The sequence below is a fragment of the Numida meleagris genome, chromosome 2 (assembly GCF_002078875.1).
Source record: "Numida meleagris isolate 19003 breed g44 Domestic line chromosome 2, NumMel1.0, whole genome shotgun sequence".
NCBI lineage: Eukaryota > Metazoa > Chordata > Aves > Galliformes > Numididae > Numida > Numida meleagris.
Window position 1 is genome coordinate 40,132,866 of NC_034410.1, and position 14,321 is coordinate 40,147,186.

Sequence of the window (14,321 nt, forward strand, 5' to 3'; positions counted from 1 at the left end):
TCCTTGACCATAGACTTCCAACTACAGTTTCTATGATAATATGTTTATGGGAACTTTTCTAGTACAATTGAATTTCTTGACTGTTCTTCACACACACCCAAAAACAAACAAACAAAAAAAAAAACCAAAATAGCTGAAGGAGGTAGTAAGGATGATTTCAGCATTACAATGCCCAGATAATCCCACTATTTAATGAACAACAATAACATAAATATATTTTTTCCTGAGATCTTTAATTCTAGCCCCTTTTGAGTTTTGGAAAATCAATTATAGCATAGAAAGAAAGGAAAATACAGTGGATTGGTTAATTATTTCCAAAGTAAAACTCCATTCAGTGCATTGTTCCCACTTGTTCAGTAATGTGGGAAGGATTGCAATTTGCAGTTCCATCAATTGCAAGAGACACAAGTCCCTGCAAAGAAACAAAAGATATTGCTAAAAATCTTCATATCAAATAGTACCTTCAGAGAAATAGTGCGCAAGAGGCTTGAAGTTCTTAGTTACTATCTAACCATGTAAAATGTAGCAGATAACAACAGTAAAAACAGTAATCTATTCATCAGATACTAATTCTATCACTAGTTACTAATTCTACCACCAGATAAAAAAAAAAAATCTCGATCTGGCCAGGTTCCCATATGCCTTGTTCTTGCATAATCATTTACAGTTGTTCTAAATTAGAATAAAGAGTAGATAATGTAGCCATCCTGTGCTGATGGGAAATTTCACCATTGTCTTTGTAGTAGCACAAAGTTTTCTGTATTAAAGAATCAAGTCTATTCCTAGTCAAATTCTTAAATATAATATACTACTACATCAATAAATAGATTCAAATATATGAGAAAAAAAGAAAGACATATTTTTATCCTAGAAAACTGCATATTTAAGCTGGAAGAAGTCTAAAACACATTGTTAAAAATAAATCTTCCCAGAGCAGGCATAAACATTCAAGTAAGCATATATTTACTTTTACTATTGCTTGACCACTAATGTCAGTAAGTCCCGGCCATGGACCATGAAGTCATGTCACCTGAAAAATGTAGATTTTCTACATAATTGAGCTTAACCATACATTGTCAAAAGTAACAATTCAGAAATTGGAATACATGGATGTCAAAAGTGAGATAAATACTTGCTGTGTACTCATAATACAGTGCAATTCAGTGTCATACTTCTGGAGTTAACAATACCATGAAGAAAACAAACTGTATTTCTAATTTTAAAAATCGCTTTGTGTTCTGTATCTTCACTTCATGTCTTGTTTGCGCACTTCTGTTGTCTTCTATAAACATACAATACCTAAATATTTTCATTTTTCCGAGGAGAATGTATCTGATTTTATTGCCTTCCCATCAAGTTTGAACTGTCCTTAGTTTGGTAAAGTTAAGATGCACGTGGAAAAAAATGAAAAGTCTCTACATTCTTCAACATTGTTCAATGTGACTGGGAAAATCCATATCTTTGCATGTGCTATCATACTGTGACACTAAATTACCAGGCAGGGATAAAACATGACAGTATAAAATTATGATACAGATTTGTCATGGAGGATGTTGGCTGCTGTGGAAGAGTATCACTTGCTGTTCTGAGGAAAAAAAAAAAACCTAAGTTATCAGGAAACTTACACTGAAGAAAATTAGTTGAAAATAGTTTCAACTTCACTGCCCAGGGCATACATTAAATGCATTATCCGTATTGAGCTCTGCTGCAGCTCTAAATTTAGTGAAATGTGGTTTTCACTGAGGCTAATGAAAGTCATAATCCCTATGGAGAGTGAAATTTCAGCATTTTATTTATTCAATGGTTTCTCATTCTCCAACCAAACCACCTCAGGCTATGAATTTTCAGAGCTCAGAAGATAAGGTCTGGAGGCCTCTTACAACAGCTGCTCTGAAAGTAATGTTTCCTATTTTATGATGTTGGCCCCCAATGTTAGAGGTGGATGTTGGTGGGATGGCAGTAGAAGTTGAGACTTCCCACCAATATTCTGTTACGTGTCACTGCTGTGTGACAGAAGGCAGCAGAGGGGCAGTCTGACAGAATGGAATCTGACATGAAAGTGTAGATGAAGCAAAGATGCAGAAGTGAATTCCTCTGTGCAGAAAAAAATGACACCCACTATTTTCATCAACACTTGTGGACATTTATGGAGACCAAAGAGTGGATGTGAGCACAGAGAAAGTTGGACTGCATGGGCAACATTCTCCTAGCAACAATGCTGTCATAGTAGCTGTGAAACAGTGGGTCACCTCTGCTGGTGCAGATTTTTACAAGTGTGGCATTCAGGTTCTTGTTCATCACTGGTGAAAATGCACAGCTAATGGTAGCATAATGGCTATGCTGAAAAATAGCATTTTGAAAATGATAATTTGCTCTATCAAATAGTGTTACTGTGTTCCTTGTATCTGCTGTAGTTTCCATGGAAATAAATAGGAGGTATTACTTTCAGAGTGACCTACGTAAAATAAATGGATAAGAAAACTTTTTGGAAAACTTGAAGGAAGAAATGATGATAATACTATCACACTTCTGTACGTTCAGAACAAGGACAGTAGGTAGCTAACCACTGGTATTGCTTTCTTTTGTTTGAATTCTATAATAGGAAATGTAATTAGCAGCAGCCTTTCAAAAGACTTTCCTTTGCCCTCCCCAAGAGGAGATGCCCGTACTCCTATTTCAGTAGGATATGAGGCTATAGTCCTGCATACAGCCAGGTCATGTAGCAGTAAACCTGTCTTCTGGCTTAATTGTGAGCACATAAGCATATTACTATTGAATTTGCCAGTAGACACAACTTGGAGCTTATACTGGCTTCATGGTTTTGTAACAACCATATGTCACTATAGAAACATCTGCTTCTCCTTAAAATTGTAGTGAAAAAGATCATGCATACCAACTTGCATAAAGTCAGCAGGAGCAAAGCTAGACCACCAAAATTTTTCAGATGATTTTAACCCAGATATGTGATTCAGGTTGCTCATTTCTATAGCCAGAGTGGTTTCAATCAAAGTCTAATGTTGGATTTACCATATCATGTTATAGTGTGTATACAAAAAAAAAAAAAAAAAACATTTGATGCTCAGTGAAAAGTTATTACAATGGGACTTACCTCTAGATTAAGACATGTAAACATAGTGAGCTACATGTCCTCACTGGTGAAGCTGGTGAATATCTGATCAATATAGCTGATAGAATCCATAAAGCAATTGAGCTCAAAAGTTTGTTCTGAACCTGACAGCTCATAAGGCTAGCATGGTTAAGAGCTCAGTTTCTGCGACCAATTTTATACAAAAAAAAATGATGTGTGTTTCAACCCACTTCATTGCTTCTGACTCCTAAATTCACATGACTATGTACCCACATACGACAGGGTCACTCATATAGTTTTGTCACAAGGCTGAAATTCACATCTGTACATACCGCAAGGGCCACTGCGCTTCCACAGTGCCATCGCAATCCGCATCTGTACTTCATCGCAGTGTCTTTACTTCACAGCTCCCCTTAAAAGCAAACAGAACAAATGTGTAACAGTTTATGTTTCTTTTACTACCACAGCTCAAATAGCAACCTTTCCTATCAGCAGTAGGACCCCCTTGCAGAAATAAATAATAGCAGAATCCACTTGAAGCACCTAAAATTACCTAAATGTGAGGTACTGAGTTGCCTGCTGAGATATACATAGATCCTATACATCCTCTAGGCAGACTTTACTCACTGACATCTAAGAAATCTGTTATGGAATTTAAATCTCCTCCCCTCCGTAGACTTCTCAAGTTCTGCATCCAATAATTATACCTCATCATTATAGCAGGGTTCAAGCATCCTCTCACGCAAGACATTTAGCTGAAAATGGTTCACCCCTGAGGGGATGTTTGGATGAAGATGCTAAAGATATCCCCTGCAGATCAGCTTAAAAGCTTTTTAGCTTGGTTAATAGATGAGAGTCTGATTGTATTAGTATCAGCTAATTGATTTGGGAAACAAAAACCTATAGATCTTAGCCTGCCTTACAATTGCCCTACAGTTTGCTGGTAAACCTGAACAGTCAGGGACAAAGTCTTAACAGATGCAGCAGACTCTGGAAATTGGATATTTTCCAGCTCAGCAATTGGTAGAGACACTATCTGGATTATGCAGTCCCTTATTAAGAAGTGTCAAGGATTAGCCAGAACTGAAAACACTTGTGGGATTAGGGATTTATTTATATGGAGACAATCAGGAAGTGAATTAACTAAAAATGTTACTTTAAAGAGAAGCTGTAAAACTGCATTAAACCCTAATGTGCATGTTCTCCTTTAGAATTACATTTGAATGATCTAACTTCAGTGTAGAAGTAAATTAAATTAAATTAGGACCACTTGAATTCTGGATAAGAAGGCCCTTGGGGGTTTTAATGATGTTTAACTGATCTATTTCTAAGCTGTATCTTTCATTGACTCACATTAATTTTCATGAATTGAACTGTGTAGATAAACCTCAAGTTCTGAAATTAGAAAATCCCACCAAAAAAAAAGTGACTGCTAAATTAATGGCAGCAAAACATTTTTAAAAACAGTTGCAAAACAGCTTGTTCATCTGCAAAGCCAACAGTAAGTAATCACACTGACTCTGGATCTGCATACTGGAGGAAATCATTTAGGACCAGGCTCTCTTAAAGCTTTGTATTGTGAAAGTGCCCAAGTAAGGTTCGTTCTATACTTCTCACATTGAAAACCACTTGCTCTGGAACTGTTGTTCAGCTAGTCATATACCACGGGTTTTAGAAAACTCTGATAATTTTGGAAGGCATTTAGGCCAAGGTTAAGGTTTATAATTGAAGATGTGTAACCTATGACACATCAAGAAAGAAGTTATTTCTTATTTTTTTCATTCCACATTCAACTGCTGGAGGCAAAAAGAACAGAACAAAACTCAAAACTCTCTCCTTTTTTCTCTGATCTATATAATCCATGGTTGTCAACTTCTACCCAATCTATTTCGTGTATGCTACTAGAAAAGCAAAGAGACAAATGGCGTTACTTATTTTTCTGCTTTATGGATGCTCAATATCATGTTTCCACACAGGAAAGACTACATGGTTCAGCAATATTCTTGATATTTGAGGCAAATCATGCACCAATTAGTTTGCTGTAATCTCAGTTCATTTACTACTGCTATCCTTACCCTGTGCATCTAGAGCACAATCTGTGCTTTCACCATCTACAGCACAAGTGTTATTACAGATACTTAGATCTAGGGTATGCATAAGACTTTATTCCCTCATACAAAGCTTCTTCTTCCCTTTCCTTATGAGGTGTAATACAAGAATATGTACTTAGATTTTAATAACAGGCATTTTAACTAGATTTTCCTTACAAAGAGCTAGTTCCTTCAGTCCCTCTCAAGACATAGGCAGGAAGGAACATCATATCACTATAGACGGGCTGTAGTTACTGCTGTCAGAGGGTATATCTATACTTAGATTTGAAGAAAAGGCTGTCAACAAGTTAAAAGACAATGAATCATTGGTTCAAATCCTTTCATCTTCATCTCTGACACTAGCTAAAGGTAAAACCATCCACATTATGCCTCAAAGAGGCAAATTCCAAGATCTTCCTTGTGCACAGAATAATCTGAGAAGGCTTGATCTCTGCTTCTAATAGCAAATATGTTTTAGGTTAAAATGTAGGTCTTAAAATATGCAACTCTTGAACACACCTACTAGGATGTTATGTCTAATTAAGGCCTTTAGGGAGGCTTACTATTCTCAGCTAGTATTTTACTGATGTCTTAGTATAGCTGCAGAAATAAAGTACAACACATTGATCAGTAACAATCAAATTTCAAAAAATCAAGATTGATAGGGTGCATTCTTCTCACTTGAATGAATTAAAGAAAAAGAAACCTCGTACCAGAAAAAAAAACAATGCTTTTTCATAAGCATCATTAATTATGACCTGCAACAATATTAATGCTATTAGAACTGCTAAATGAATAGGAAAACTAAAAAGTCCTGATGGAGTTATAGTGGAGCTCAGCTTACCACTTTTACAGTTTTCCAATATGGATTTAAAATGCCAGCATTTTGATAAATAATTCCTGATGTTTTCACAGAATCACAGAATTGTAGGGGTTGGAAAGGACCTCTAGAGATCATCAAGTCCAACACCCATTTTTACCCATTATCATTTTCAATTAAAAGGAAACATGCCTATTTAAGAACAAAGAAAAAACGGACAAAAGAAAAACAGAGAAAGGGAGAGAGGTTGCATTTATGAACAAGGTAGAGAAAGCAGTCTCCCTCTGAATGCTCTGGAAAGCACAAGGGGCTAAAAGCAGAGAGGTTAAGGAGGGGAAAGCACACCACATTTAAATTTGAGGAGGAAGCCAATTTAACCTTGACTTTCCCAGTGTCTGTGAAATCATAAACACCAAGCAGAGTTTAAAATGAAAAGACTTGTTTCTCAATTGTTCTGGGGTGACAAGGATCTCAGAAATTCAGAAGGTCTGGTTCTGAAATTCCGGTACGTTGTTGTTTAACAGAATATATCAGAATATCCTGATTTTATGTTCCAATGGAGATTTTATTTACTTATTTATTTATTTTTTTATTGAGTCCTGAACTAGCAATAGCTTAAACACATACCTAAATTCTACTGATTTCTAAAATAACCTATGTTTTTCAGGACAATGACTGTGTTTTAGTTATGTGTGTGTCCAGATTCTTCCATGACAAATATGATATGAATACAATGGCAAAAGCCTGCCTGGTTCAGCCAAACAAACAAACAAATGAAAACAAAATATCCACAGCCCAACCCTGCTTTCTGCTGTCTCAGTGAGCTGAATCAGCTCATGAGCGGTTGAACAAGCACCAGCACCTATAAAAGAAGTTGGACCATGGAGGTAGAAGTAAGGGAGGACAGAATAGGAAGTAGGGGAGAGCAGAAGCTAAAATCTTTCAGCAGTAGCTAAAATCTTTCAGCAGTAGCAAATCATTAAACAGGTTCAGAGGTCTCATCTCTGCAGGTTTACATACTCAAGTATTATGTCTGAACATAGGCAAGCCTCTCTGTCTTTTCTCTTCCTTCACTTCCCAGGGGCACAGTTCCGCCAAATGTGTAAAAAGGGCTGTTAAGTACTGGAAGATTTAGCAAAAAAAGCTTCTTTTTAACTGCTGTTCAAGTATTTGTAGTAGCTGCAATGCACTGAATACAGACTTACAGCAAAAAAAATTCTACTTAGCAATAATCCTGATGCTTTCTTACACTAATCAAAAGAGAGAATTCCTCAAACAAGATATATTTTATATGTTTTTTCAAAAATCAAGGTCTTCCGCTGTAAAAAATGAAAACAATTTATTTTCAGTTTTCATACTTCAAAAGCAGCTTGTGCAGTTAAACTTAAGTCTTTGCCAAGGAACCTTCATTTGACTACACACCACACTTGCAAATTTAAAAGAGAAAGGAGTTCTCCGCTGTGAAAGTCAACATTTAAAGCTTTTATTACAAAAAATATTGGAAAATTACGATATTCTTAAGATGCACTGTAAAGCATTTGAATTGAAGGGTAGAGGCATTAGTCAAGATTGTCCTGTAGATAATCATTCATAGATTTTCGGCAGAATACACTGAAGCTCAGTAAAGAAAAAACACTGTCCTTTTCTATCTGTATTTATAATAGATCTTTATTCAAAAGCCCATCTCAGATCTGTTATATTTTTATTTTTACCTTAATCAATATTGGAAGAGATCATAGAATCACAGAATGGTTTTGATTAGACAGGACCCTAAAACCCTTTCAGTTTCAACCTCCTGCCACTGGATCAGGCTGCCCAGGACCCCATCCAACCTGGCCTTGAATGACTCCAGGGACTGGGCATCCACAGCTTTGCTGGGAAACCTGTTCCCATATCTCATCACCCTCATAATGAAGAATTTCCTCCTAACATCTAATCTCAGTCACACCTCTTTTAGTTCAAAACCATTTGCCCTTGTCCTACCACTATCAAACCATCTAAAAAGTCGGTCTCTCTCCTGCTTATAAGCTCCCTTTAAGTACTGGAAGGCTGCAGTGAGGTCCTCCTGGGGCCCTCTCTTCTCCGGGCTGAACAAGCCCAGCTCCCTCAGCCTTTCTTTGTAGGAGAGATGTTCCAGCCCTCTCGTCATCTTTGTGGCCCTCCTCTGGACCCACTCCAACTGCTCCATGTCTTTCTTACACTGGATGGAGCATACGGTACGGTATGAAACAGCTGGAGACTGAAGGACAAAATGCACAGATGAGGAAACAATATCTTAATCAAACACAGACATGCTGTCAATTATCCTTCTTCCTGTTTTCAGGAGTAATAATTGATTATCTCATTAAAGGTAACAGAAGAGGAAGATGTGCCAAGAAGGTTTGGAAACTGGAGTTGGACAGCAGAGAACCCAGAGACCAACAATTACGGATACTTTCAAAGGGTGAGTGTTCAAGATTTTCTGTCTCAGCTTACCTCTAAAATGGACACTCAGTATCTAGCTAGCCTACAGAAGATATCCAGTTGTTGGCAGCAAAGCTCTTTTCAATACATAGGGTACTATAAAACTGGTAAATAAAATTATTTTTACTACCACTAAGAAAAGAAAAAACAATAAAATACAGTCTTGAATGAAGGGCAGCACGTTGTAATATTGTTACATTCTGCTTGAAAAATGTATTTTTTTCTTTTGAAGATAATAAAAATATACTATAAAAATGGAACTTGTAAAAATAAATCTCAGATAAGTAATCTAAGGAGGATGTGAGTGATATAACAAATTGACATTGGTTTGCTTGATTGCTTTGATGCTAAATGACTTGAGGATTGGGCTGAATGCTCAAGGCTGTCATAAGATTCTCTGTTAAGTCTGATTTGTCCAAATCAGGTGCTCTGACAGAACTTGGTCATTTATTCATCTCTCGTGGAGAGAAATCAAACATTATAAACTCTCAAAACAGTGATGCAACTCCTGTATTGTGATTTTTTTCAGTTAGAAGCCATGTCAGAGCACTTACAAGCCAGGACTCTCTTGACCCCAGGGACCTGGGCACGCTCATCATCCTTTACACGTCACAAAGAATAAGGAATACTCTAGTTTGCCACTTGGCAGCGTAGCTTGTATGTAAACAAACTGACTTTTAACTCACTTGTTTGGGGACTTGGAAAAGTACATCCCAAAACAGGATGGGTCTCTGAAGACTATTAAAGCCTAAATATATTAAAGAGCCTAAATGGAGCTCCAGACCCCTGTCAGGCTGCATTATGCTCGACACCCAAGCTAGCTGTTTTAAAGACAGCTCACTACATTGTTAGACTGCAGTGTAGATGTATGATAGGAGAGATGACGACAGATATTCATCAGCTTTAAAAAATTAAAAAATGCTTAAGATAAGAGCAGAAGAGAGACAAAGACTAATTTTTAAAGGAAATAAGATTTTACTTTCTGGAAATTGCCATTTAGACATAAAGCCTGATTAATGAAAATTTAGTACAAAGTTTTCTAACATCTGATCAGAGTTACTCAGGGCGACTTTGGCTCCTGCTTGTAGTGGTTATCCAGAAAATTCCCAACTAGGAAATAGATGACATTTCCTCTGCCATTTGAAGCTTTGGTGGGAAGATCTCTCATAAGAAACTGACTCCAGTCTAAGAGGTTCTTCTGAAAAATGCCACACAGATTTTGAGGACTTCTATTCTTTTCTTCCTGGGCAACAAATTTGTTCACTTGCATATTTTGCTCTGCAACTTAACAAGTAAAATCAGTAAAAGTTCCTTCTGTTGGAAGCACTGTTTTCTTATGGATTCATTTTTACCTTAACTCTCATTTTTACTTTCATTAAGCAAAAAAATCCGCACAGGCAGGAGAGAATGTAGACAAACCTGAAAGGTTGGACTTCCAGTACCTGAAGGGGCCCTGCAGGAAAGTTGGGGGGGGTCTTTTTAGAAGGGCATGTAGCGACAAGACAAGGGAAATGGCTTTAAACTGGAAGAGGGTAGATTTAGACTAGATATTAGGACGAAATTCTTTACTGTGACGGTGGTGAGACACTGGAACAGGTTGCCCAGTGAGGTTGTGGATGCCCCCTCTCTGGAAGCGTTCAAGGCCAGGCTGGATGGGGCTTTGAGCAACCTGGTCTAAAGGGAGGTGTCCCTGCCTAGAGCAGGGGGTTGGAACGAGATGATCTTAAAGGTCCCTTCCAACCCAAACCATTCTATGATTCTATGAAATGTCTGATCCAACTTATTTTAAGTCTCTAAGTGCTTACTGACATTTTAAGATGGGCCTAAGTTCCAGCAACACTTTTGAGAAGGAAAGAGAGCAACTCTCCTCATCTTACTTGAGGCCTTTATCATTAAAGAGGGAAAACATCAGGAACATGCTGTGTGTAATTAAGGGATGAAGGCCACAGGAGTTTAAAATCCCTTTGTTAGGACATAAACAGATCAATAGCTATGTAGAGAATAATGTTACTTCCTTAAGATACAATTAATTAAGGAATTTGAGCATGGCAAATTTTAATCATGACTGAATCTACTACTAAGAGTAGAAATACTGGAAGTCCCTTATTAGTCAAAATTCTAACTACTCAGGAAGTGAATAAAAGTATAATTTAAATACTTAAAATATTATGTATATTTATTATTTTGGAATTAGAGCAAATTCTAACTTTAGTTTGATACAAAGGGTTTATGAAGCAATGTTTTGAGCTTATTTAAATTGACCGGTGTTCATTTCTGAGATTTCTATTCATTATCCTCTCACTGTGCACTCTTACACTGTAAGCCATCGTTATCATTTAAGTTGACACAAAGAGATGGTGAATCATTATATTTATGAGCAAATAGATGTGCTACAATGTACTTTAAAACATAATAAATTGTTTCAGTTGCATCTTCCGACAACCACAGTAACAGATTCATTAAAGAGTGAAGCAAAATGAAAGTGAACGTTAGTTTTTTATGTTTCTATAATGTTATTTTTGACTTGATCTTTACTATGTAATGAGATTAAAAGAACAAGACCTGTACAGTTTGTTTCAATGATAACATTGTTAGTTCAGAAGGAATTGCTACAAAGATCCACAGTGGCTGGCTGCAAGAATTATTAAGGACAGCAGCAAAGAGAAGTAGAAATTGATTTAAAATAAAGGGATATCATTCACAAATCTCATTTTTCTTATTCTTTTGTTTACCTGTCACTGCAGTTATCAGTGTATGAAATAGCTGTGATGAGAGGCCATGGGAAAAGGAGAAACTTTTGCATTTTTTTTTTTTGTTTGTTTGTTTCTTAATCAGGGTGTATTTGAAATATATTTTTTTTCAATAGTGAATCCTCTCTCCTTCATTAGGAGGGCCCCATCCTGTAGCAAAACGTATGAAAATTGCAAAACCTCTACATTTGCTAAGGTGCATATGGCACTGGGAAATACTTTTAATTTTTCTATCCACCTACCCCAGAAAAGATCAGATAAAATTATGTCCTTTAAAATATATCTGCATCCATCCATCTCTACATCTATGCATGACAAAGTAAAATATCATGTAATAGTTTTGAATAAACTGTTCAATGCTTCCCCAGGGAAGTGGTCAAAATTCTGTTACTTGCAAAGAAGTTTAACACCAAGTTGCATGGAGCACTGGAAAAATTTATGGTAGAGAGCCAGTTTGCAGTGATGAGGAGATCAACTATGTAATCCAATAGCTTTTTCCTATCTGTAAATTCTATGATTCATATACTAAATGGAGATGACCAATGATTTATTGTTTATTTTTTACAGTGAAACAAATATTTCTTGGCAACCACAGAATCTTACAAAAACTGTTTTAACTTTCTGGAAGATGTTGAGGTTAAGAAATCTGAGAGATTCACTAATGGTTCTAAAATTGCAACAGAAGCAAATCAATGATTTAGATTTAAGTACCATTTCACAACCACTGTATCACACTTCTATATATTACACTTTCCAATGTGTTTACATTTGACTGTGGTCCAATACAACTTGCTGTATGCCCAGAGCAAAGTGAAACAGCAAAGTCATACATTAAAAAAAAAAAAAAAAAAAAAAAAGGTACATGGCAGGTATTTAAGCCCAATTTGAGCTGTGAATCTACAGGTCAAGTTAAAGCAATAAACAATTCATCGTATCAGTGAAAATTCCTGAAGCAAGACACATTGACCTGGATTTTTCCCAGCCTAACTCGGGATAACTATTGAAATGTCTAAAATTAACATTGTCACCTTGAGCTGCACCTTTACCTTACAAGAAAGCTGTTCTGAGCTTAATTCAGGGCACCTACAATCCAAAAGAATGAAAGAAAAAGAAAGAATGAAGATGAAGCCTCAGCTACTGACACCTGCTACAACAAGGTGTGCAGGGCAAGATGCTCCTGGGAGCCCAACTGCAAATCCTTCCTGGGAAATACTGGCAGCTAATGCTGTGTATGACCCCACTACTCACCCCTTACAGCAGTAAGCAGCGGATGACTCTGAATTGATACATAGTCATAGCAATTGCTTTCTGCTTTCCACAGGGAAGAGAAAAGTCATATTGTGGAGCTACACAGTGTTTCCTATAGGCCAGAGAGAGCAACCAGGCTGTGTACTGGTTAGCCCTACTAGTTACACTTGAGCAGATCCAGTTGGGCTTTGGGGAACTTTGAGTTCCTCACACTTAAGGTACACCCCCATCACCAAAAATAAGAATCTGATATCCACTTCTGTGGGCTGATTCTTTCAAAACTAACTATGAATAACTCTTACTGACAACAGTGGCTTAATCCTATTTGCAGAGTGATAATAGAGTTTCTTAGCACAATGACTGGCATTATGCTGGGTTGGAGTAGGAAGGTAGGTGATGTCTTGCACTGTCTCTTTTCTTATATAACAACATGGAACAGTGCACAAATCCAGCCCTTAGGCTGTTGAAAAGAAAGGTTTCTTACTTCTGCTCAGTATTTTATAAATTCTTAATAAAATAGTAGCAACAATATATATCAATCATACACTCATCAAATGCAACCTGGGGGAAGGGAGGGAGAGAGGGAAGAATATTTATGGTTTGCTTTCATATCTGGTTTGCTGAACAGTGGAATTATATCAAAACTGCATTCAATGGAGATTTATACTAAGATTTACATGCATATAGAAAGCAAAAATACTTTCACCAAATCTGGGAACAATGCTCATTTTTAGATGCATATTTATTTACATTGAACTATCTAGGGACTTAATCCAGCAAAATACTTCTGCATAAAGTTAGCTCTATGCACTTTAATGGAGGCTTACGTGTGCTTACACTGAAATACTTAGCTTAAGTGCTCAGCTCAAGGCTTACATATTTCAAAAATTTTTACATGACAGATTTCAAGTAAAACATGCCGAAAGAGGTAATATGAAAGCGGATCTTACAACAATATTCCCAACCTGCAAGCAACCTTCCTCCCATCATCCCAAATCTGCAGGGACATCCTCATCTCAGCCATTGCTAGACAGAATCCTAAAATCTATCTCTTTTATTATATCCAGACATATAATCAAACTACAAATGATCAAAGCAACCTGATCTCTAGAAGGAATACAGCAATGTATTTATTTTTTATTTTTTAAATCACAGCTCTTCTTCAAATTTTTCCTAGAAAAAATGAGATTTAAAACATATCTAGAAGACTGTCTAGAGCTTTCTAGCCTGGCTTCTTTGGAGAACATAACATAAAAGACACAAGTCTGACAGATAGATACATCACTCTAAGTGTGCTCTGCCAGCACTTCACCTCACCTAGGTGGATACCTTAACAGAAAAATCCACAGACTGTCTCCTCTCATAGCTCCAATCTTTTATCGGTGATTCAGTCCAGTCAGAATCCAACCAACTCCATCTACAAAAGAATTTGCAAACTCACAGCAAGAAATGCTTAACTGTATTACTGGAGGCAAGTTGCCTAAATCAACCGGGTAGCTAAGCATCAAGAATGCTCTCACTCATTAGGATTTGATGTGTGCTTCTTAAGTTACAGGCAATTTTCTCTTCACTCCACCATAGTCACAGAATAAGAGTTAAGGATTTAAAACACTTGTTGTGTTTCTCTAGAACTGAAGCATTCCACAATTATTGTCACTGTTTTCTTCCTTTCTGCTTCAGGTATAGCAGTTGGTACCCCTGCAACACAGCTGAAGTGCAAGAAATTTAGCGCTATTTAATATTAATGGTGTATGTACAGAAGTTCATTGTGCATCAAACCAAGACCATCAGTCTGTAGTATTGTTACCCTAGGAAACCTAGATTTTGCCAGCCTTACGGGCAGGTATTCAAAACAGACGGTG

At 36.9% G+C, this 14,321-nt stretch overlaps 1 long non-coding RNA gene across 2 annotated transcripts; it reads right to left on the minus strand.

The window, feature by feature from the left end:
• Positions 215 to 7,821, minus strand: LOC110394820. 2 transcript variants are annotated; one of them, XR_002435932.1, is made up of 3 exons: positions 3,796 to 7,814; positions 3,421 to 3,500; positions 215 to 412 (listed from the first exon to the last, which is right to left on the minus strand). It is a non-coding gene; the product is annotated as an uncharacterized LOC110394820 (long non-coding RNA). The 2 variants fall into 2 exon arrangements; XR_002435933.1 differs by lacking the exon at positions 215 to 412 and adding an exon at positions 419 to 1,585 and having other exon boundaries at positions 3,796 to 7,821.